Genomic DNA, 22,071 nt, shown 5'->3' with positions numbered 1-22,071 from the left:
CTTCAAGTATCTTTTCTGTATTCATTCATCTTATTTCCTCCCATCCATTCATGTCACTTGGTAGAATAACTTTTTTCCATGGATCTTCTTTATTCAGAACATTGTACATTTTTTTCAAGAAGAACTCCTGCTTAATTCATTAATAAGCCTCATTACCATTTATCAGCAACTTACAAATTTTTATTTTCATATGCACCAGTAACAGTCTAGTTCATGGGTGTCCAACTCTTTGGCTTGCCTGGGCTACATTGATGAGTGAAGAGAAATTATCTTGGATCCCATATAAAATATATAATGTTTGTGTGTGTATATGTATAAAATATTAAAAGTTTACAATCTTATGGGGCTGCAATACTAGCTGCCCAGAGCCACATGGGACCCAGAGCTGTGAGTTGGGCACGCCTGCCCTGGGTGATATTAAGCCATGTTTTGTGGTATAAGTTTTGTTCATAATTAAACTTATACCTTTATCTTCCTGCCTTTTGGCCTTCATTGTCTATTGTAGGTTTGTCAACCAAAGCTTTTACATGCCACTTTTTAAGGGGAAGAGAGAACAGTCTAATTGCAGGTTTCCTTAGGCCAAAATTATATGCAGGATTCCCTACTAATTGATAATTGTCAGTTAATTTTAGCAGATTTGTGAAAGTATTCCATATCACCCAAGTCAAGTTTTTTTTAAATAGGCTCAAACATTTATACCATCTAAGATGCTAATCTGGAGACTACCTTGCCAGCCAGCATAGATTATTATCCCCATCCCATCAACTAAGACAGTGCCCCCCAACCTTCCTGGCACCAGGCACCAGTTTCAGAAGAAAAAAATGTCTTCCACAGACTGGGAAGGGGAGGGAGATGGTTGCACGCACAACCTTTATCTCATGCATATGCAGATGAAGCAGTCCTGTTCCTAAGAGGCCACAGACCTCTCCATAGCCCAGGGGTTGGGGACCCCTGAACTAAGAGACATATAAAAATATTGATTCAAGATAGGAATGACGTGGATGTTATTCATACAGCTGACATTATTGAGTACATAATGAGCAGAAGTCATAGTGCCATGGAAAGAATTTTTTTATTCTGATTTGCGATGATCCACTCTCATTTTCATGGAGCCTTTCCAAAAAGATCTCAGATAAATTTCTACCAGATTAATAACATCATTTTACAAGAATCTAACTTTAACTTCATGTTGTTTTCAGTTTTGTGACACACAGCGGTTTACTTGTGTTTCTTTCTCATGTTCTAATGTTTTTCATGTTACCAATATGTATCATTTTGCTCCAGATTGAACTCAGCATCCATTACCACAAAATATATATATCATTTGCATTCTTTATTAATTTTTGCTCCTTACGTTATGGCCATTTTAAGTTGTATATTGTATTGCATCCAATTTAATCAATTTGACAAATTCTTCCAGATAATGAAAGTTAGGTGTATGTTTCAAGGTAATTTTCACTCATTCTTTATGTAAAGAACATTTAGTAACTCAGATATAAACTTCAAAATAATCTTAATAGTTTAGTGAAGTGAGCTAAAAATTCAGAATGAAGTATGACAGTTCAACACTCTTCAATAAGGAAACATATCAAGTTGGACCTGGTTTGGTGTTTTAGGGTACCCTTCTCTCTGTATTAAAATTTCATCAGAGTATTACTAAGTTTGATTTAAGCAAGTTAAATCTCTTGACTATTTGTTTTGCAAACTGATACAATCAGCAGTCTCTATGCTGTTAGAATGCATAGAAATCTCTTCCAAAATCTTTAAAAGACCTTCTGGGGCTTGTTATTTTAATCCTTGGGTAGACTGATCTGTCACTTCAAACTTGTCAGCTGTGCTTTGTCTAGTAATGGGTGGTGATAGTACTCTTGATTTTTTGGCAGCAGCTGTTAGAAGTTCATTAGTTATATTCTCAGAGGGGGCAGATGGCTGTAATACTTTCTTTCCTAATTATCTCTTATGTGTTACAATTGCAGCAGTTCTGGAATTTATTCAGCTTCCTGCCTATCAAAGCTAGGATGTAAACTTTCAGGTTTTAATTAAATAATTGTAAACCTCTATTCCTAGATTGAAAGAGAAAGGTACATGGGAAGAGGGATAAAAACAAAAACAAACAAGAATACTTGCTTTTGAAAATGAATAGCTATCATAACAAATAGGAGTCAGATGTTAAAATTAAATAGCCAGAATATTCTTATATGCAGAAAACTTCAGAAACACTAACAAATGAACATAATATGACCATTCATGTAATGAATGAATGATTTATTCATGTAGCTTTCCTCTTATATGAATGAATGATTTATTCATGTAGCTTTCCTCTTATATGCTGTGCAGATAGCTTAGCAGGGGCAGGGAGCTGAAATGGTATAGAAGAGAGTAGTAGAATGACTCAAACTATGATCTCTTTTGCAAATATTCCCTAGTATCCATATTCTAGATCCCCCACAAGGCAAGTGAGGTAGGATCCAGCCATCCTGCACTTTTTGTGGGTTTCAATATTACTTTTGTGGTATCAACTGGCCTTACATGCTTGTCAAGACCCATTGAGTGCTACTTACCTTCAATTCAGTTTTTACTCTTAAAAGAGTTTACCTAATTTTGATATGCATCTCTTTCCTGCTTGTTTTACAGCCTGTCTTAGAGTATGACACATATTTTGGATCCTTTGGTTTCCGGTTAGCTTCATGGTAGAATCAAGCCTCCAAATCATCCTGGAACTCAGGATTGTCTTTGAGCCTAGGCAAGGGCTAAAAAATTATCTACCTTCTTTCCTTTCTATGCTTCAACCATTCTTTGTTATCCTTTTTCCAGCCCTTGAAGTAAGACATAACCCTTGATTAACATATCATTTGAGACAAAGAGGTGCCTGCTAAATGCATATACTTGATGAATCTGAAATGAATATTTTCATTGTCTGACCAGAATTACTAACAAAAGCACATTAAAGATAAAAAAGTAAAAAGAAAACAAGATAAAATATTACAATTTTGGTGGGTTATCATCAGTGGATGATAAAAGTCTGCCTAATTTTACAGACAGCATAACAAAAATTAGCTTTACATTCAAGGATAAATGTATATAACCAGAATTTCTCACGTATTTTATCAGGTAAGGAGTGATAACGCAGCTCATAGAGTTCTTCTAGAGCAGAGGTTCCCAACCTTTTGGCCACCAGGGACCGGTTACGTGGAGAGAGGTTTTTCCGCGGACCGAAGGGGGCGTGGTTTTGTGTGCTGCCTGCATTCCCATGGATGGGGTTTTGCTTGTTTGTGTGGCCCGGTTGCTGGCGTGCCACAGCCCAGTACTGGTCCATGGACTGGGGGTTGGGGACACCTGTTCTAGCTCATAGGGGATTTTTTTACATTGGCCCTCCAAAACTGCTGTGGGATGAACACTGAAATATACACAATGGAAATTGGAAATGAGGCAAATATTTCACTAGTTGCAAAAAGAAGCTTGACCACTGGGGAAAATATTCTTAGGTAAAGCAGACTGGTCCTGTTGGGCATAAAGGTCTTTGATAATGTTGTTTAAATATGCTGATCATAACCTATCATTAGGAACACTTCCCTGGAAAAGTTTTTGTGAGGTTATCCTGAATTTTGTAATTGTCCTCAACAAGGAAAGAACTCAAACCTGAGGGAAAGAGCAGTAACGTCAGCCAATGATATCGGTCCACGTTTTGACCTTTAATGGCTCTGCCTCCCTCTTTAATACTATATTTGGAATGCAAGAGACTATCTGGAATATAGCCTTTTATAATTTAGATTGGTTGTTTTTAAGAGGACTAAAGGGAAGGATAGGCAGGATAGATAGATAGGCAGGAAAAAGTACTTGTGCACAAGCATTAGCTGGACATAGCCTCAGTGCTACTGGAATGTGCTGTTCTCCTCTGGTGAAGTGAAAGGATTTAATTGTGGCCACTAGTTTTTGATCATTACATATGAGATCACAATAAATGTTATGTCATTTGCATAATGCTGTTTTTTTCATTGATTTGAGTCATTTACCAAATTAAAGAATGGAGTAAGCAATATGATATCATTGTGCAAATGACATAATTATGCAAATTACTTTCGTTGATACAGGTGACATAAAAAGGGTGTTTATGCCATGACATAAATTGATGAAGATAATGTAAACTTCAGTGTCCAAACTGCTTTATTTGTTCATTAATGATAAAAGTCCAAAATAAAAATTAATATTTGTCAGTCCAAGTCTACTGCATGGATTGAGATTTCAGAGTAGATAAGAAATTTTGAAGAAAAGTGAGAAAAAGGCAGAGTGGGGTAATTAACTTGCAAATATGCCAGGTCTATTTAATTCCATTTGATAAAATATTCTCTCTGCTTTTGTTTTTGTGATTAAATGAATGCATGCGTGGCTTTATTACTATAAATACCTGTAACTTCCCCATTATCTACGTATTTTGGCCTTTTAAGATAAGTGGTTTTGCTCTTCTTTTCAATGATTCCTGGATTTGATCCCTAGCGAGTTAGAAGTCTGGCTAAATGACTGTCTTGATAGATACAGTATGTGTATGTCTCTGTATGTGTGCATGTGCGTGTCTGTCTCTCTATTCCCATCATATATGGAGGAAATGGAAATAGTTATGTTGCAGCATAATAGTTGAAGCTGGCAATTTCCAGATTCTTGTCTTTCTTACTGCATTAACATTATGCAGGAGTTACACTGTTGATAAGGTAAAATCAAAAGGAAAATAAAATGGCAAAAAAGCTGTATTATTATTATAGCTTTTTTCATACAGACATCTTTCACATTAAATAGAGTATGTATAAACAGCTTCCATCACCAGGCAAAAGAGATCCATCACTAGACAAAAGAATTCATGCAATGCAGACAACCTGCATTTTAAATTACGGTACTCTCTTTTATATGTATATTCCTGTATTGATTTTCAAAAGAATACCATCTTAAAAAATAAACAAATCAAAAAAAAGTTTTGAAAAAAGAAAAAAGCTCAGAAAAAGGTGAAAGTACAAGAAAGAGGATAAAGAAAACAAAATAGAAAAAAATGAGTTCAACTTTCCTTGGAAAAGATACAACTAAAAATATATCAAATTCTTACTCTAACATTTATCTACATTATTTCTATAATCCACATAATTCTAACCGTAAAATCCCCAAAATTTTCAATTACTCTGGACTTTACAATTCTCATTTAAGAATAATTTCCACAAGCTATTTTTGTTTGTCTGGTCAGCCTGATGGAACAATTTTCTTTTTTTTTCCGTTGACCCTGCCTTTAAAAAGAAATAAGATCAGGGTCTTTCTCGGGAAGATGGAGAAAACAGAAAGGCCTTACAGAAAAGTTCAACTTTTGATAAACCGGGATTATATTTGCACCGTTTAAAAAGTGCTCTATTTTTTTCAGGGTTAAATTAAAAATAACAAGTATTGCTTATTGTTTTTTCATATTGATTCACATTTTGGTATGAGTTGATTTCAGCTGCAGACATAAGGGAAGGTAGAAAGAGACAGCAAAAGTATTTGGAATTATGGAAGATTGCTTTTGCACATGGTGACTGAAACAAGACTGTTATAGATAATGGAGGAAAGGATTGTGAAGATAGTAAAATTTGCAGAAATGACAACATTGGAAAAAAACAAAAAATACTTTTAGTACTGGAAACCGTTTAGGGACTTTTTGCTGAAAATAGAAAAAAATGAAATGGTGATTTTATATGTGTTGACTAAAAGTGTTGAATATATGATAGAGAGGAATTATGTGACATAATCTTAGAGAAGGAAAAGAGGCAATATGTTGGTTTGTAATTGCTGTAAATAAGATCGAATGTCATGTAAAAATCTTAAATAAAAACTATATATTTAGACAGAGGTAGTTCTTGAGTTATAATCAGTCTTTCAGCGACTGTTCAAAGTTACAACGATGCTGAACTAAGGGACATGACTTTGTCCTCAAAGTTCTGGCATGTTTGGCAACTAGTTTGCACCTATGACAGGTTACAGCAGCCCATGGTCACATGATCACCATCTGTAGCCTTCCCTGCCAGCTTCCCAAAAGGAAAATAAATGAGTAAGCCAGCACGGAAGATCATAAGCCACTCAAGTAAATTTCCCCCCACCCTTCCAGGCTTTCTTCACTCACATACGCTAGGTCCCCTTTCTCCCCCTTACTGGCATGCATGCTGTGGCCTCCTTCAATGGCCTTCTTGTGCTTGCACACATGTACAGACCCACCAACTCCTTTCTTCCTGGGCCGCCATGCCCGTGTACGCAAGTATGCACACAACCTGTGCTGTCTTTCACAGCCTCCCTGTGCTCACACTCACAGACTGTCCTCTCCCGGTACACATACAAACACACATGCTCACACACAAACAGCACAAGTGATTAGTAAGTCTGTTTATTTCATACAACCAACCCTGTAGTCATTCCTCAAGTTCCAGTTCCATGTGAGCAGTGATTTAAGGTCCATTCCAAGCAACCTGGACATAGTGAAGGCAACGGTGGCAAGTTAAGCCACAGTCTGTTCTGCATGTAGCGGGGTTAGGGTGAGCTGAAGAGGGAGTGGTGGGAGATGCCTGGGGGAGGAGTCAGAAGAGGTCAGAGAGGAGTGGAAGGCTCTGCTGAGGCCCAGGTTGGGCCAGAGAGAGCAGACAAATAGGGAGGAATGGGAGAGGCTTTTATGAGGTAAGTCTGAGGGAGAGAAGGGAATAGGATAGGGAAGGCTTCTGTGACGCAAGCCTGAGGGAGAGAAGGGGATAGGATAGAGGTTTCTGTGGGGCAAGCCTGAGGGAGAGAAGGGGATAGGATAGGACAGGGGTAGGCAACCTTGGCTCTTTTGTAACTCATGGACTTCAACTCCCAGAATTCCTGAGTCAGCTATGCTGACCATGAGTCATAAAAGAGCCGAGCTTACCTACCCCTGGGATAGGAGAAGCTTCTGTGGGGCAAGAGAAGGAGATAGAAGAGGGGAGGTTTCTGTGAGGCAAGCTTGAGAGAGAGAGAAGAGGAAGAGGAAGAAGAAGAAGAAGAGCAGCAGCTGACCAGCCACCTGAATACTTCCCCTGCACATGACCTGCTTTCTGAGAGAGACTGACCACAAGCAGAGGTGTCTAAGTGAGGGACCAGTGTGAGGCCAGGAGAACCTGGACTCCAGCGGCCTTTCAGGGGTAGCGCTACATGGACTTAAGGCATGGGAAGAGCACTGGCAGGATAACAGCCCCCATGATGCTCAGGGTTCAAGGCATGGCCAAGGCAAGCACAGTTTCAATGTGTTCCAGACACAACAAAGGCAACTTTGCATCGGTGGGTTCAAGGCACAATGATGGCAACATGGTCCCAGTGAGAACAGGGCAATGTGTCAAGAATATTCACGGTTAGATAGATTATGAAAGATAGTCTCTGACAACCCCCAGATTCCAAATGCTGAGGTATTAGGCATTGACCAGTGTGCCTCATTAGGAGTGGCGAGGCTGCCTCCTCAGAAGCAGCCTCGCTGATCTTCTTTGCGCCTCTCTCCACTCAGCTCTGCATGACCTGGGATCAGGCAGGGATGGCGCCTTCTCTTCTGTGCTAACTGGCTGAAGCTGAGCCTCTTCTCCAGCCTTTGCGACCAGCTGGTCATTCACGCTAACTGGCTACAGCTGCGCCTTCTCCGGCTGCTCACTCTGTCAAATTCCTCCGATGTTCCCAGCATGTCTTTACCTCGACCATCCAATTCTGCCACAGAGCCTTCCATGTCTCCCTGGTGCTCCCCATAGTCTCTGTCAGATTCCCCACAGCTGGCTCTTCCTCCTCATCCAGGCCAGCGTCCAAGGGAGCCATCACACATACATACACACCAGTGTCTTTCTTTCTGGGCCTTCCTACACTCATATGCACCCTGAATCTTCCTTCCCCAGCCTCCCTGCATTTATACCGCAGCAGACTCTTCCCTCCTTATTGTGATCTGCATCAGGCCTCCCTTATTTGCCTGGAGCACACCTCCGCTCCTTACCTGGGATTCCCTCCATTTTCTGCTTTTCTTGGGTTACCAAAACAACTGAAACGGCCTGAATTACTAAGTGAAGTGGTCATGTGACATTGCATTTTATAACTGCGTCACTTAGCGATAACAATCTCAATTGCGGTCGTAACTCGAGGACAACCTGTGTATATAATTTAAACAATTAAAGCTAGGTGGCATTTAGTTTAGAAATCAGTTTAATATATTTATTTCTTGTTAGTTTCTTATTGCTCACAATTCTTCTGATTACAATCACTTGAAAATTGGTTTATTCTTAAAAGCCCATTTTCTAAATCTTTTTGAAGATTGCCTCTAAGCACAGTGGTGTCTCCTGGGGAGTAAAACATCTGTGAACTTGCAGTTTGGCAGCTATCAGCACTATAGGTTTTTCAGCCAACAGAGCTAACCAACATATAATTACAATCTGAAATTAGTATTTTAATGAACTGATTTTAGTAAAGGTAAAATGAAATCCATGGGTATTAAAGAAATACTCAGGAATGGAGGACATTAAAAGGTAAAACTCAGTAAAGAGTGGTCAGCTGATGCCATTTGGAAACAAATGCTGGCTTTGCTTGTTTCAATCAGCAACTCCCCAAAAAACTAATTTGGGTGCTATCCAGGGAAGTCTTAAAGCACTGGTATGTGGATTGGCATTTCAGTAAAAATGAGAATTTTTGATTCTTCTTGTCGCTTCTTAAAAGATAAATAGAAAATGTTTTCAATGTGCTGATAGTAACACTTAGTTTGGTTGCTCTTTTTTTTAAAAAAAAGCATACAAAATGCATATAATTTTTAATTATTTCTTTTTTTAAAAAGAGCAGAAATGAAAAAGAACACAGCCATTGGAAGTCTACTTCCAATACTCTACTACAGGAGTCTCCAAACTTGGCAACTTTAAGACTTGTGGACTTCAACTCCCAGAATTCCCCAGCAAGCATGGAATTCTGGGAGTTGAAGTCCATAAGTCTTAAAGTTGCCAAGTTTGGAGACTTCTACTCTTTCTACTACATTTTTATTCCAATCTACATTCTAAGGCAGGGGTGTCAAACTACCGGCCCGTGGGACAGTTTCATCATACCGAAGCCGCGCCCACCCCATTGCCAGCAATGCAAAAAGAGTTGCAATATTTTATTTATTTTTTTTATTTATTTATTTTAATTCCATTTATATCCCGCCCTTCTCCGAAGACTCAGGGCGGCTTACAAGCTTAGCAGTAGCCTTCATTCTATGTATATGCCTGCTTATTAGGGCTTTCATACACCCCCCAAGCGGCATTATTACAAAGTCAGCTTAATTGCCCCCAACAATCTGGGTCCTCATTTTACCTACCTCAGAAGGATGGAAGGCTGAGTCAACCTTGAGCCTGGTGGGATGCGAACCTGCACTAATTGCAGGCAGCTGGTGTTACTTAAGGAGACATTAATTTTATTTGTATAATTAATTTTATTTGTATACCGCCCTTCTCCCGAAGGACTCAGGGCGGTGAACAGGGCAATACATGTTAAAAAACAGAATACAAAAATTAAAAAAAGATTAAACAAGTGCCCAGAACTCTTAGATAGATTAAAACGCATTTAAAAGTAATAAAAACCCAACCCCCTCCCATCAGGCCAGGCCAGCTTGTTCAAAAAGATACTGTTGTGATTCAGGGTCAGCCTGTGGGTTCGGCAGCCGGGTCGGATGTCTCGGATGACTCAGACGAGGGGGAGGAGGAGGGTGTTGAAGATGAACTTGCTGATGATGGCTTGGAGGCTTCGCAGAGCCCCCAGCCAGGCCCCTCTTACTTGGTGGAGACTCAGCTGCGCGAGCCCGACAGTGCGGATGAAGAGGACCCACAGCTGGCCCTGTTCAAGGACGCCCGACGCAGGAGGCAGTCTAGTAGGAGCAAGCAGAGAAAGGCTGTGGGACTCCTCGGAAGGAGGCACAGGGAGGCCACGCCCTGAACTCTAAATAAAGGGAGTGTTTGGGGAAGGGCTGGTTGCTGAAAGCAACCGCTCCGTTTGAGGATCAAAGCTCCAGTATTTTGTTTCATGTTCTGTTGTTTGTTTGTGTATTAAACTTGGCAGACGTTTTCCAGCCTCAGACGTTTTCCAGCCTCTGCCGTTTGTACAGGGGTTGCCTTTCTGCAAGGCCGGTAGCAGGCTGGTACAGAACAGATACGTCTTTAGATCGCGCTGGAAGGAGCGAAGGTCGGGCGCTATCCGGAGCTCAACCGGAAGATGGTTCCATAAATCCGGCACGCCCACAGAGAACGCCCTCCCCCTGGGGGCCACCAGTCGGCATTCTTTGACCGGTGGCACCCTGAGGAGACCCTCTCTGTGGGAGCGTATTGGGCAGAGGAAAGTTGATGCCAGCCGCAGGTGCTCCCCAAGGTATTCCGGACCCATGCCATGTAGGGCTTTGTAGGTCAATACCAGCACCTTGAACCTCACCCGGAAGGCAACTGGGAGCCAATGCAGCTCGCGGAGCAGAGGTGTAACATGGGAGTATCGGGAGACTCCCAACACAACTCTCGCGGCTGCATTCTGTACCAGTTGGAGCCTCCGAGTGGTCTTCAAGGGCAGCCCCATGTAGAGAGCGTTGCAGTAGTGGCGAGTTTGACATCCATGTTCTAAGGTGAAAAAATACTGTGGTTTCTTCATCATAGCTTTCTATGATGGTCTGTCTCAGATTAATCCTGAGTCTAATATAGAATCAGGTGGATCTGGGACTTTGGTACAGAGAAGCATAAACCCACTGAATAGTTCCAAAGTGTGTTTATGGCTTTTAAAGCTCTATTACAGATTTTGAGCCTTTCCCTTCCAATGGTACTTTCTCTGCAAGGACTCTATAAAATTATGCCAAGTAGGAAAAAAAGGAAACTGTTGTGAGCGAGGCACTTTACAATGCTTTGGTAAGGCCACACCTGGAATACTGCATCCAGTTTTGGTCACCACGATGCAAAAAAGATGTCGAGACTCTAGAAAGGGTACAGAGAAGGGCAACAAAGATGATTGGGGGACTGGAGGCTAAAACATATAGGGAACGGTTGCTGGAATTGGGTATGTGTAGTTTAACAATATCTCAGGGGCTGCCACAAAGAGGAGGGAATCAAGCTATTCTCCAAAGCACCTGAAGGCAGGACAAGAAGCAACGGATGGAAACTAACCAAAGAGAGAAGCAACCTAGAACTAAGGAGAAACTTCCTGACAGTTAGAACAATTAACTAATGGTACAACCTGCCTCCAGAAGTGGTGAATGCTCCAACACTGGAAGTTTTAAAGAAGAAACTGGACAGCCATTTGTCTGAAATGGTATAGGTTTTCCTGCCTTAGCAGGGGGTTGGACTAGATGACCTCCAAGGTCCCTTCCAACTTATTATTATTATTATTATTATTATTATTATTATTATTATTATTATTATTATTATTATTATTATTATTATCCATATTAATAGTCAGCAAGATTATTTAGACAAGATTTGGAATTTTTGTCTACCTATAGGCAGATATTGTTTTCCAACACTATTTGAAACATTATTACAACTCTTTGCGAGGTCTACAATTTGCTTTTGGAAAATATCATCTACGTATTCTCCTGGGCTGGCTGGTCAACATTTGAGTGTAAATATTCTCAACAGAGACAGTGAAGGTGATGTGCTTTATAACTCAATTACATCTGTGCTGAAATTACAGCTTTTAGTCAGGCAATAACTCTGCTAAAATTCCTTCATTCCAATCTTTTGCTTTTGGAAGAAGTATGGGAGATACTTAAAGAGGTTTTTTTTCCCCAAAGAGGCTGTTTGTGTGATTTTATTACCTTTGTGAATATATCCTTAGAACAGCAGTGTTCATGGCTTAATAAATTAGGTGAGAAACCAAGCACTACTTCCTCCTGCTTATTCAGTGGGAATCTTCCGTATCTATAGTTTATGCAGAATTCTGCTAAGTCCCTGTAACTGGAGCAGGATGGCAAGATATTATTTTAAAATTCACCAAATATTAAAGTATTTGTACCTCCGTAAACTTCCCAAATCTAGTCTTCTTTTCTGAATGTATTTGTAGAGGTAATCCTCACTTAGCGATCACAGTCGGGACTGTCAGCGTGACTGCCATGATCTCAAAGGAGAAAATCAAATGACCACGACAAGCTTGTGATTTCACTTCCCCTTCAGTCATTAACTGAAGCAGTGCATTCACTAAATGAAAAATCAGATGACCTCGACTATTTTACTTCAGCCTTCTCTATTAATTCTGCTTGTCACAAGCCAATTGCGAAGCATAGAAAATGGTGATCACATGACTATGGGATACTGCAACAGTTGTAAACGCTTGCTGGTTGCAAAGTACATGAATAGCAAACATGACGAGAGGACACGTTAATGATTGTAAACAGGACAACTGGTTGCAAAGGGTTTTTTTAGTATAATTTTGAATGGTTGCTGCATGAGAGTGAGCACGGCCTATCTATGGAGTATTATTCTGTCTGCAACTTTGCAAATTTCACCCAGTTTTATCAAAAAGCAAAATAAACATTGTTATTGTTCATAGGTATCCCAATGGGGAGGTAGAACGAATCATGTTTTCTTAATAAGATTTGCATCAAAGCCAGAACTTAATTAAGTAGCCTGTGAAAAACTCTTGAAGTACAATCAAGCTATTTCCAAATGTTCTAATTGGTCTTCATAATAATCATGAAATACTAATTATACAAACTGTCAACAAGTTTGTAAAATTTGCTGACACTCACTATGAAATCAGTATACCTTAGCTTAAAAAAAGGACACTGTTTCGAAGACTATAATGTTCAGATTTTGAACAGGAAGATAGATGGTTTGAGAGAGAAGTTCAAGAAATCTATTTATGCTAAAGTGGGAAATCCTTCCCTCAAGAGAGGTGGATGCCTCAGACACAACCTGTCCCCCATTTTTTTATGCTGCTTTTTCATTAGTCTCTAAGAAGAACAAGACCTCTTCACAGGATCACCAGGGAGGCCCCACTTAATGACCCACCTAAGAGAAGGATTAGCAGAAATGACACTTAATGATTCTCTCGCTACTCACATAGAGAGCCTCTTCAGATTAGGTGAGAAAAATGCAGTTGTCATGACTCAACATCCAGTCAACTCTATCTGGTTGATTGAGAATCTTCATTGACATATAGACTAAGCTTTGTCATGAGTCAGAAATGAGAATGAGAAAAAACAAAACAGCAGGCAAACAATATTGAAACTTGGTAGAAGTTACTGGAAAGTGGTGGTAAGCACAGAAATTTTCAATACTATTGGAAAGAGATGACACATTTACTTAAAAACCTTACTGTCAGGACAGGCAGCCATTGTGCTGTCTACCATCATGAAACAAGAATTAGGAATAACAATACCAAAATCACATGAGATGGTCAGATTCTCACAAAATGTTTGTTGCTATCATCTCTGAAACTTCATGAAACAATACTGGAATTTTATCCAAATAAAGAAATTGAATTAGGATTCTGTGTGAGCCTGTCTTGCAAGTGGTATAATGATGCTAGACACTGTGTTACCAACCTTTGGCTCAGTTTGTTTGGGCCATTTCAATAACTGGTTAATTTCATCTGAGCTGTGTTCTACTTCACAGTACCATGCTTTGCAGGTTTCACAACCTTGCTGAGGAAAACAGAAATTTAGTTCGTTCTCTCTCTCTCTCTCTCTCTCTCTCTCTCTCTCTCTCTCTCTCTCTCTCTCTCTCTCTCTCTCTCTCTCTCTCTCTCTCTCTCTCTCTCTCTCTCTCCCTCTCCCTCCCCCTCCCCCTCCCCCTCCCCCTCCCCCTCCCTCTCTCTCTCTCTCTCTCTCTCTCTCTCACACACACACACACACACACACACACACACAAAACTTATCTATCGTATGTGTGTGTGCGTTTAAATTGCGCTAGAGTATAATGGATTTTTTGAAGCAAAAATGTTCTCTCGGTTACTTCTCTCTCATATTGCACAACACACATTTTTTACTCTTTATTAATATTTATGTCATTATTTCAGATCAGGTTCAGGACACTCATATATCAGAATTGGAAAGCAGACATAGGAAAAATGCAGCTGGAATCTTCTAAAATTATTATTTAAGGGTTTTATTGTTGCTAAGCTGAATAACCTAAAGCTAAGTGGCACCATTTATTTAAGGCTCCCACAGTTTTGCTGTACATCTAGAAATTATTCCCAATGTATTGACAGATAAGAAAAGGAAAGGAGGGGCCTTCTGTATCCATTATCCTGTATGGATTTTATCTGACTTCCATTCATGCTTTCTAGATGTTCTCCCTTCCCTCTGTTGTATGAAGTTTTGAGTAATAATTTTTTAAAAGATCATAAAAGACAAAGAAGCTTTTAGGAAAACTGAGCACAATTTATAATTATCTTCCATTTTCCACCCTCATGCTTAAAGTTGCTACTAACATTTATCAGTTCTGCTAGCTTTTCAGAAGGTGATGTATTACATTGGAAAATATTAATATCTACAATTAGTATATTGATATATAGCTCACTTCTGTCATTCCTCACCCACTTTCTATCATTTTCCTATTATGCTACTCTGACAATTTCCTAACGATTCAGAAGATATATGGTTTTGGTAGAAGCTTTATCACTGATGTCTTATGGAGTTGGATCTGCATTCAGTATTTTTAGCAGAGATTTTGGTGTACCTAAACTTCTAAAGGCTAGATACTTCTTTTTAAAGATTTATTTACAAGCAGAATATTTAATATGCTGCTAAATTTGTTCATGAAAGAGTTCCCTCCCCGCTTTTTCCCAGCTGTGAGTTGGCTTGCCATTTTGATAAACCAAAGGAGACAGGACAGAATTCTTAACACAATCCAATTATGTAAACTATTGAAAAAGGGGTTTTAGCGACTTTTCATTAGTGAAGTAGAACTGTAATACCTGAAGGTGCTTCACCAATTGTTAGGTGGGAAGCAAAATTTGCAGTCTCAAATGCTGTAGGGAGGCGACTCAGGTAACTTATTAGACCTATTTGTAAATTCCAATTCCCACTTGGATTTTGGATATACTTCTACCAAAAAACACACCACCATTTTTTTTTAAAAAAAACACCTTTATTAAATTTCAAAAACAAGTATTAAAATACAAGCTAACATAAATTAAAGGTAAAGGTTCCCCCGCACATGCGTGCTAGTCATTTCTGACTAGGGGCCGGTGCTCATCTCCGTTTCAAAGCCGAAGAGCCAGCGCTTGTCCGAGGACGTCTCCGTGGTCATGTGGCTGGCATGACTAGATGCCAAAGGCGCACGGAACGCTGTTACCTTCCCACCGTAGTGGTCCCTATTTTTCTACTTGCATTTTTACGTGCTTTCGAACCGCTAGGTTGGCAGAAGCTGGGACGAGTAACAGGCGCTCACTCTGTTACGCGGCACTCGGGATTCGACCCGCCAAACTGCCGACCTGATCGACAAGCTCAGCGTCCTAACCCACTGAGCCACCGCGTCCCTCAACATAAATTAGTTATGATCTAAAACCATTTCGGTAAAATCTCTACCTTCGCTATCTTATTTGCTAGATTTGTTGAGAGCCATATCATACAAATTCTTGAAAAAGATTTATGCCTTTCTGAAAAAAAATTATATTCTCTTGTAGATCTATTTTTACGTCTCCGTGCATTCTTAAAACCAGGTTACCTAGTTAAAAAAAGATATTGGTAATTTGTCTTAAGTTTAATTTCTTTACTAGAAGTTCTGTCAAATTGAGTGGGCACTACCCCATTCCAATCGGCCATCATACACCAAATCTGGTATGAAAATGAGAATTGCTCCATTAAATGAACAGAAATTGTACATATGCCCGGAGGCCTTGAATAATGCCTAACTACCATACAACATCCTCTGGCATCTTTTCTCAAATAAATATTAATCTCCAAGCAGAAAAATCAGATGAGTTAGAACATAGAATAACAGAGTTAGAAGGATCCAGGAAGTCTTCTAGTCCAGAGCTTTTCAACCAGTGGTACGGGTACCACCTGTGGTACCTTGGCACCTGACAGGTGGTACGTGACCATCCTAGAAAAGTAGCGGGGGAGGGGAATGAGCTGAACTGGTGGTAGCACCGCACAAGCCTGAGCGAGAGATGGCTGGAGCTGCAGGGCTGTCAGGGCTCAGCGGAAGCGCCAGGATCAGCACTTCCTCGGGGCTGTCAGGGCTCAGTGGAAGCGCCAGGCTCCAGCTGGAGCTTGGCGCTGATTCTGGCGCTTCTGCTGAGCACAGAAGAGGCGCCGATCAGCTGGAATGTTGCAGCATCTCCAGGGTCTTGTGATTTACATTCAGATGCTTGGCAACTGATTCATATTTATGACGGTCACAGTGTCCCAGGGTCATGTGAAGTGACCAAAACCTGCTGCAACCACCCAGCAGGGGGGTGGGGGAATAAAAACCAAACATTCCCCCACCTCATCCCCGCTGCCAATCCTCAACAGAAATGCTCACAACAATGAAAACCTCGGACAGGAGGAAGAGCGCCGCCGGGCGGGCAGGCAGGTGTCTTGCTCGGCTGTGGCTTGGGGGGCACTTTTTTCAGTGCCGTTGTAACTTCAGACAGTCACTAAGCGAACTGTTGTAAGTCAAGGATTACCTGTACTTCATCACTTTTTTCCTTTTTTTTTTTTTTTTTGGTCATCAAGTTTTTGACACCTTGCTAGGCGACTGGTGGTACTCGGATATTGCCATATCCTAAAAGTGGTGCAATGGGTGAAAAGGTTGAAAAGCCCTGTTCTAGTCCAATCCCCTGCTCAGGCAGGAGACCCTATATACCATTTCAGATGGGTGACTGTCCAGTCCCTTCTGAGATGGAAAATTAACCTGCAAGAAGCAATGGATGGAAACTAATCAAAGAGAGAAACAACCTAGAACTAAGGAGAAATTTCCTAACAGCAAAAACAATTAACCAGTGGAATGGCTTGCCTTCAGAAGTTGTGGGTGCCCCTTTCCTGGAGGTTTTTAACAAGCCTTCTTATTTGGAATTTTGGCTTTGCATATAGCATGGAAGTGGCATGCACGAAAAATATTATAGAGGGATTATTTAAATAAGACTGTCAAAAACAAAATTCCAGATAAGGAGGCTTTATTGAGCTAGAGAGATGTGAGAGATAGGGAGAAGGAGGAGTAGAAGGAAAAAGAATTCTTATTCAGAAACCCTTCATTGCATAGATCATCTCAAACTCCCTCATGAAGAGTACTTTTTATTAAATGATAGATTTTTTTTCATGGAGAATAATCCTGTGGCTAACGTTTTGGAACTGGAAGAAAGCATTAATACAATAAGCAAGTCTCTCATCAGGCAAGATTGCCAGGGCTTGACTTTCTGTTTAAGTCACACATTTACACTTATCAATAACATTCAGCAAAATTATTTGAAATCATAATCAGACCTAAGCTAAGGTAATTATCCTATCTGGACAAGATAATATCACCATTTTCCCAAATCAGATTCATTAATCCATCTATTTGTGGAAGCCTAATAAGTGTTCAGTGTATCTTTATTCTATCTGCTTATGTTGGGCTTTTGGAAGTCTTTCGAGACATGGATGTGTTCCCAGGCTTGTGGTCTGGGCAATTAGTTGGAACCCATTCATAGTCCTGAATTTATGATACATTGTTTTCTCTACCACTACTGCCTTTATAGGTTTTTTTTAATGTTATCCTATGTTATATTATTTTGTATTGTGCTATTATATGTTATTAGCCATATACAGTTGCTGTGGTGAGATGGGCAGCCATATTCAACACATACATTAAGGAAATTGTTTTGAAACATTTACCTGTAAAAGGGGAAATAATGTAAGTGTACATTATGTGCCAAGAATATACCTTGAAAGTATTTTGCTTATCTCTTAACAAAGACGCCTTGGGAGAAATAAGGACAGGGTCATTTTCCAACCAGATTATACTTTTGATTATGCACTAACATGACTAAAACTCACTCCAAGTAGAATTTGATACCATATTGCTGTTTATCTAAGGCAGCGGCTCCCAACCTTTTTTCCTGCACCCCTAGAACACTTCTGATATATTCTCGCACCCCTTACAAAAGTTTAAAATAACGGCAATGAATTATGCATATACACTATAATTTTGAAAACCTAAGTTTTCGCACCCCCTGGAATATTGTCTTGCACCCCTGGTTGGGAACCCCTGATCTAAGGCAAGGCTGCATAGTAAAAAAGAAAAGAAAAAGAAATATACCTGATTATCTTCTCTCAACATCAGGTGTCAACCTCATTTTGTAATTTGCTTGTGTCATGGGGCAGTAGAAGTGGGGGGGAAAGAGCTATAAAATATACATTGAAACATTGAAAAATGTAAACTATTGAGGACTCTGAGTAAAAAGTTCAGGATCAAATTGAAAAGCCTTATAGAAACTGAAATGATTTTTCATATGCCTTCTAAAGACTGGAAGATAGCAATAAACAGAAATTGTATGAAGGAAGGATTTTTAATTAAGGAACTTCGAAAATTCCATGTGACAAGAATACTGCTTTGTATTCTTTAATTGCAAATAAAACATTTATTTGGATATTAATGCAGACACACATGGCATACTAGTTTACATAAGAATACACTGTGATAACAATTACAATCTTTTTAATAAGAGATGAAACAGTAATAAAAAATATTCTTATATTCAGTTAGATTGACCTAGAATAAGCATTAATTAAATCACAAAATCCATTAATATTTTAAATAATACCCCCTTTCTAAATACCATAATTCTGAAAATGCTGCAGTTCACATACAGAAAAATGATTAATCCAATCCTCATTAAAAAAAAGAAAATTAGCCCAGTTTTAGGACAAGTTGACTAGTAAAACAATTTAAGTCTGCTGTATTTCACTATTAACCATCTCTCAGTTCAGAGTTCTTTATTTCTCTTAACCGATTTTCTAGCCAATGCATGCTCACCGGGCAAAGTCCAGGGTTCTAACTACAATCCACCAGGCAGGGTCAAGGCACAAGACCAGGGCAGTCCTCAGGATGAAGAAAGAGGTCCCAGAAAAGAAGCAATTCCAAAGCCCCCAGTGAAGCGAAGACCAAACGTAGCCACCAGAGAAGGGCAAGATCCAAATCAAAATGGGAAGAGCAATCTTCCAAGCAAGGCAAGGCAAACATCAACAGGCACAAGTAAAAGCCGGCGGGGGGGGGGAGTGTAAGCCAAAACAATTGTTCCTTGTTGTGTAGTGGGTTCTGAAGAGTATGAATGATGCCAGGCAGATGAGTACAATCAACAGCTCTTTATTAGGTGACCATACTGTAACTGTACTGAGGGTTTAGGGGGTACTTGCACTCTTTATATACCTTTCTGAGTAAACAGCCAACCAATCAGATTGAACCTAAATCTCCCGCCATAATTGACTCCCGCCAAAACGGTTACAGTTCAAATGCATACTGGTAGTGACTGTTATACAAGTGCTTAGGTGTTTCTTTAAACCTTAATACACAACATTCCTGATAAAGGCTAACTCCCCACGTCTTTTCCTTAAATTATTCTCCTTCGGGTGTTCCTTGTGAGGAGGGGTGGGGCAACCTCCTCCTGAGTAGCCTTGCAGCTCTTCTCTCAGATTGCCTATGCTCCACTCTCCTTGCCCTTGGATCAAGTGGAGTAGGCAGTTTCTCATCAGAGGAGATTGACTGCCTATCAGCACCACTCACTGCCTGTCAGATCCTCCCCTGTATGCAAGCAGGCAGCTCTCCGTCTGGTCAACCATTTCCCCCAATACCTAAGAAGCCCAGGACAGCATTGTCCTCAGCCCCTGGTGTGCCTTCCCTGTCGGATGGTCCCAGCTCCAACTCTTCCTCCTCCTCCTCCTCCTCCTCCAAACTGGCCTCTGAGGTGGCCATGACGCCCCTTTCTTTGTCACTGTTTTGCAAGGCCCTGAAGACCTGGTTTTGCCAGTGAGCCTGGGGAACCCAGAGTGGGATGGAACCCATCAAGCGGCTTATGGATAGACTGATTGTTGTCACTGGGGGGGGGTATTATTACATTTATTGTTTTTATATTAGGTTTTTATCTTTGTAAGCCATCTGGAATCACTGGGAGTGACTTGGCGGCCATATAAATTTTCTTAAATAAATAAATAAATTTACAAAATAGTTTTTGAAAAGAGAAGCTTTTTATAATACTAGTACAAGAAGAATGTTATCAAAAATTTGTGATGCACTTTGCATGTAAAACTGCTGTTTAATGTTATGATTCTTAAAATATTCATGAATGAGTAACTCACGATTGCTATCACTTATTCATGAAGTACTTCCAATTTAGATATTTATTTTATTTACCATGTGCGTGTGTGTGTGTATATGTATATGTGTATGTGTATATATATATATATATATATATATATATATATATATATATATATATATATATATATATATATATATATATATATATATATATGTGTGTGTGTGTGTGTGTGTGTGTGTGTGTGTGTGTATGTATGTATATATATATATGTGGATCTTTGGTCATTCGGGTTTTTTCCCACGTAGAGTTGAAGGTGTAAGAGCAACGTTTCGACGAAATCCCATCCGTCATCATCAGGCTGGTGGCTTCAGCTTCCTTCTTCTGGGAGAAGCATGTGGTGGTGGCTGTTTGTTCCTCTTTTTTAAACTGCCAGAGGGGGTGTGTTCTGTGGGTGGAGGTGTGCTCTGATTGGGTGGGGGATTAGGTGTGTTCTGATTGGGTGGGAGTGTGTTTTGAATGAGGTGTGTGTTCTGATTGGGTGGGGGTGTGTTTTGAGTGGATGGGCTGGTCTCAGCTGCCAGCCTAGGACCTGAGCTGGTGAGTTGTGCTGCTTTTGTTCGGCTTCGTGTTTGTGGTGGTGCCATGTTTTTATCGTGGGTGTCAGTTTGCTTATTGTGTGGTTTGGAGGGGTTTAAGGTGGCTGATGTTGCAGCTGTAGTTAGGTTTCTGTTTTGTGGTTGTGCATCGTTATCATTGTGGGTTCGGATTTGCTTTTTGAATGGTTGTGTGGTGGTGATGTCATGTGATGTTGTCATGAGTTTGGGTCTGGTATCATTCTTGGTGGTTGGGACTCGTCTGTCAATCAAGGCGGGTTTCCAAATGGCTGGTAGGCGAGAGGTATCATCTCGTTTGTTCATGCTGTGGGGGCGTTTTTCTATCTCAATGGCTTCTCTGATTATTCTGTTGTTAAAATGTTCAATTTTGGCGATAGTTTTGGTTTTTTTAAAATCAATTTCATGTCCCGTGGCTTCAAAGTGTTGGAACAGGGATGAAGTTTGTTCTCCCTTTCTGAGTGAGTTCCTATGCTCTTCAATGCGTGCACTTATTCTTCTGTTGGCCTGTCCGATGTATGTGGTGGGCCAGGTGGTGCATGGGATTTCGTATACACACACACACACACACACACATATATATATATACATATATACATATACATATACATATACATATACATATACATATACATATACATATACATATATATATATATATATATATATATATATATATATATATATATATATATATATATATATATATATATATATAATAAATAAATAAACATATATATATATTCCTGTAAAACAATTCAAGGAGTTTTTGTTTTATAGTAATGGCTTGTAATCTAAAATACATAGATACAAAAAGATGAATAGTCTCACAGGTTTACACCATAAGATTATACGAAGAGAAGGTGAAATAGTTTTTAATGAAAGTTTGAGAAGGAAACATAAATAATTTGATTATCAAGTCAGTTGTAGAAGATTCACAGCTCTGACTGTTATAAAGAGAGGAATAATGTTTGAGTAGAATCCAAGCTCAGTCAATCCGAGTATTGTACAATAGCTCAGCAATGTTGTAAACGTTTGTGTACTTTTTCCTGTAAAGAAAGCAGTGATAAAAAATACTATATAATAGAAAATACTCGGGTTTTAGATTTCGGCAAGTGGTTTGCTCTCCAAGCTTCTTTCAATTTAGTTTCTGAACCTTTTGTTACCAGACTAAGTAACACCGTCAGCGGGATTTTCTTGTCCTATTCTCCTTAGCTTATAAATGTCTTGTGTGCCGATTGGTCAGTTGGTCATG

General features: G+C 39.8%; 1 protein-coding gene across 1 annotated transcript in view; it reads left to right on the top strand.

The window, feature by feature from the left end:
* NXPH2 (neurexophilin 2) overlaps positions 1–22,071 on the top strand; it is a 42,424-nt gene that overhangs the window by 16,267 nt on the left and 4,086 nt on the right. The window lies entirely within an intron of this gene.

This window comes from Vipera berus (assembly GCF_964194415.1).
Source record: "Vipera berus genome assembly, chromosome: 1".
Taxonomy (NCBI): Eukaryota; Metazoa; Chordata; class Lepidosauria; order Squamata; family Viperidae; genus Vipera; species Vipera berus.
The sequence above is the reverse complement of the archived record's forward strand: the minus strand, read 5'-3'. Positions and strand labels throughout refer to the sequence as shown.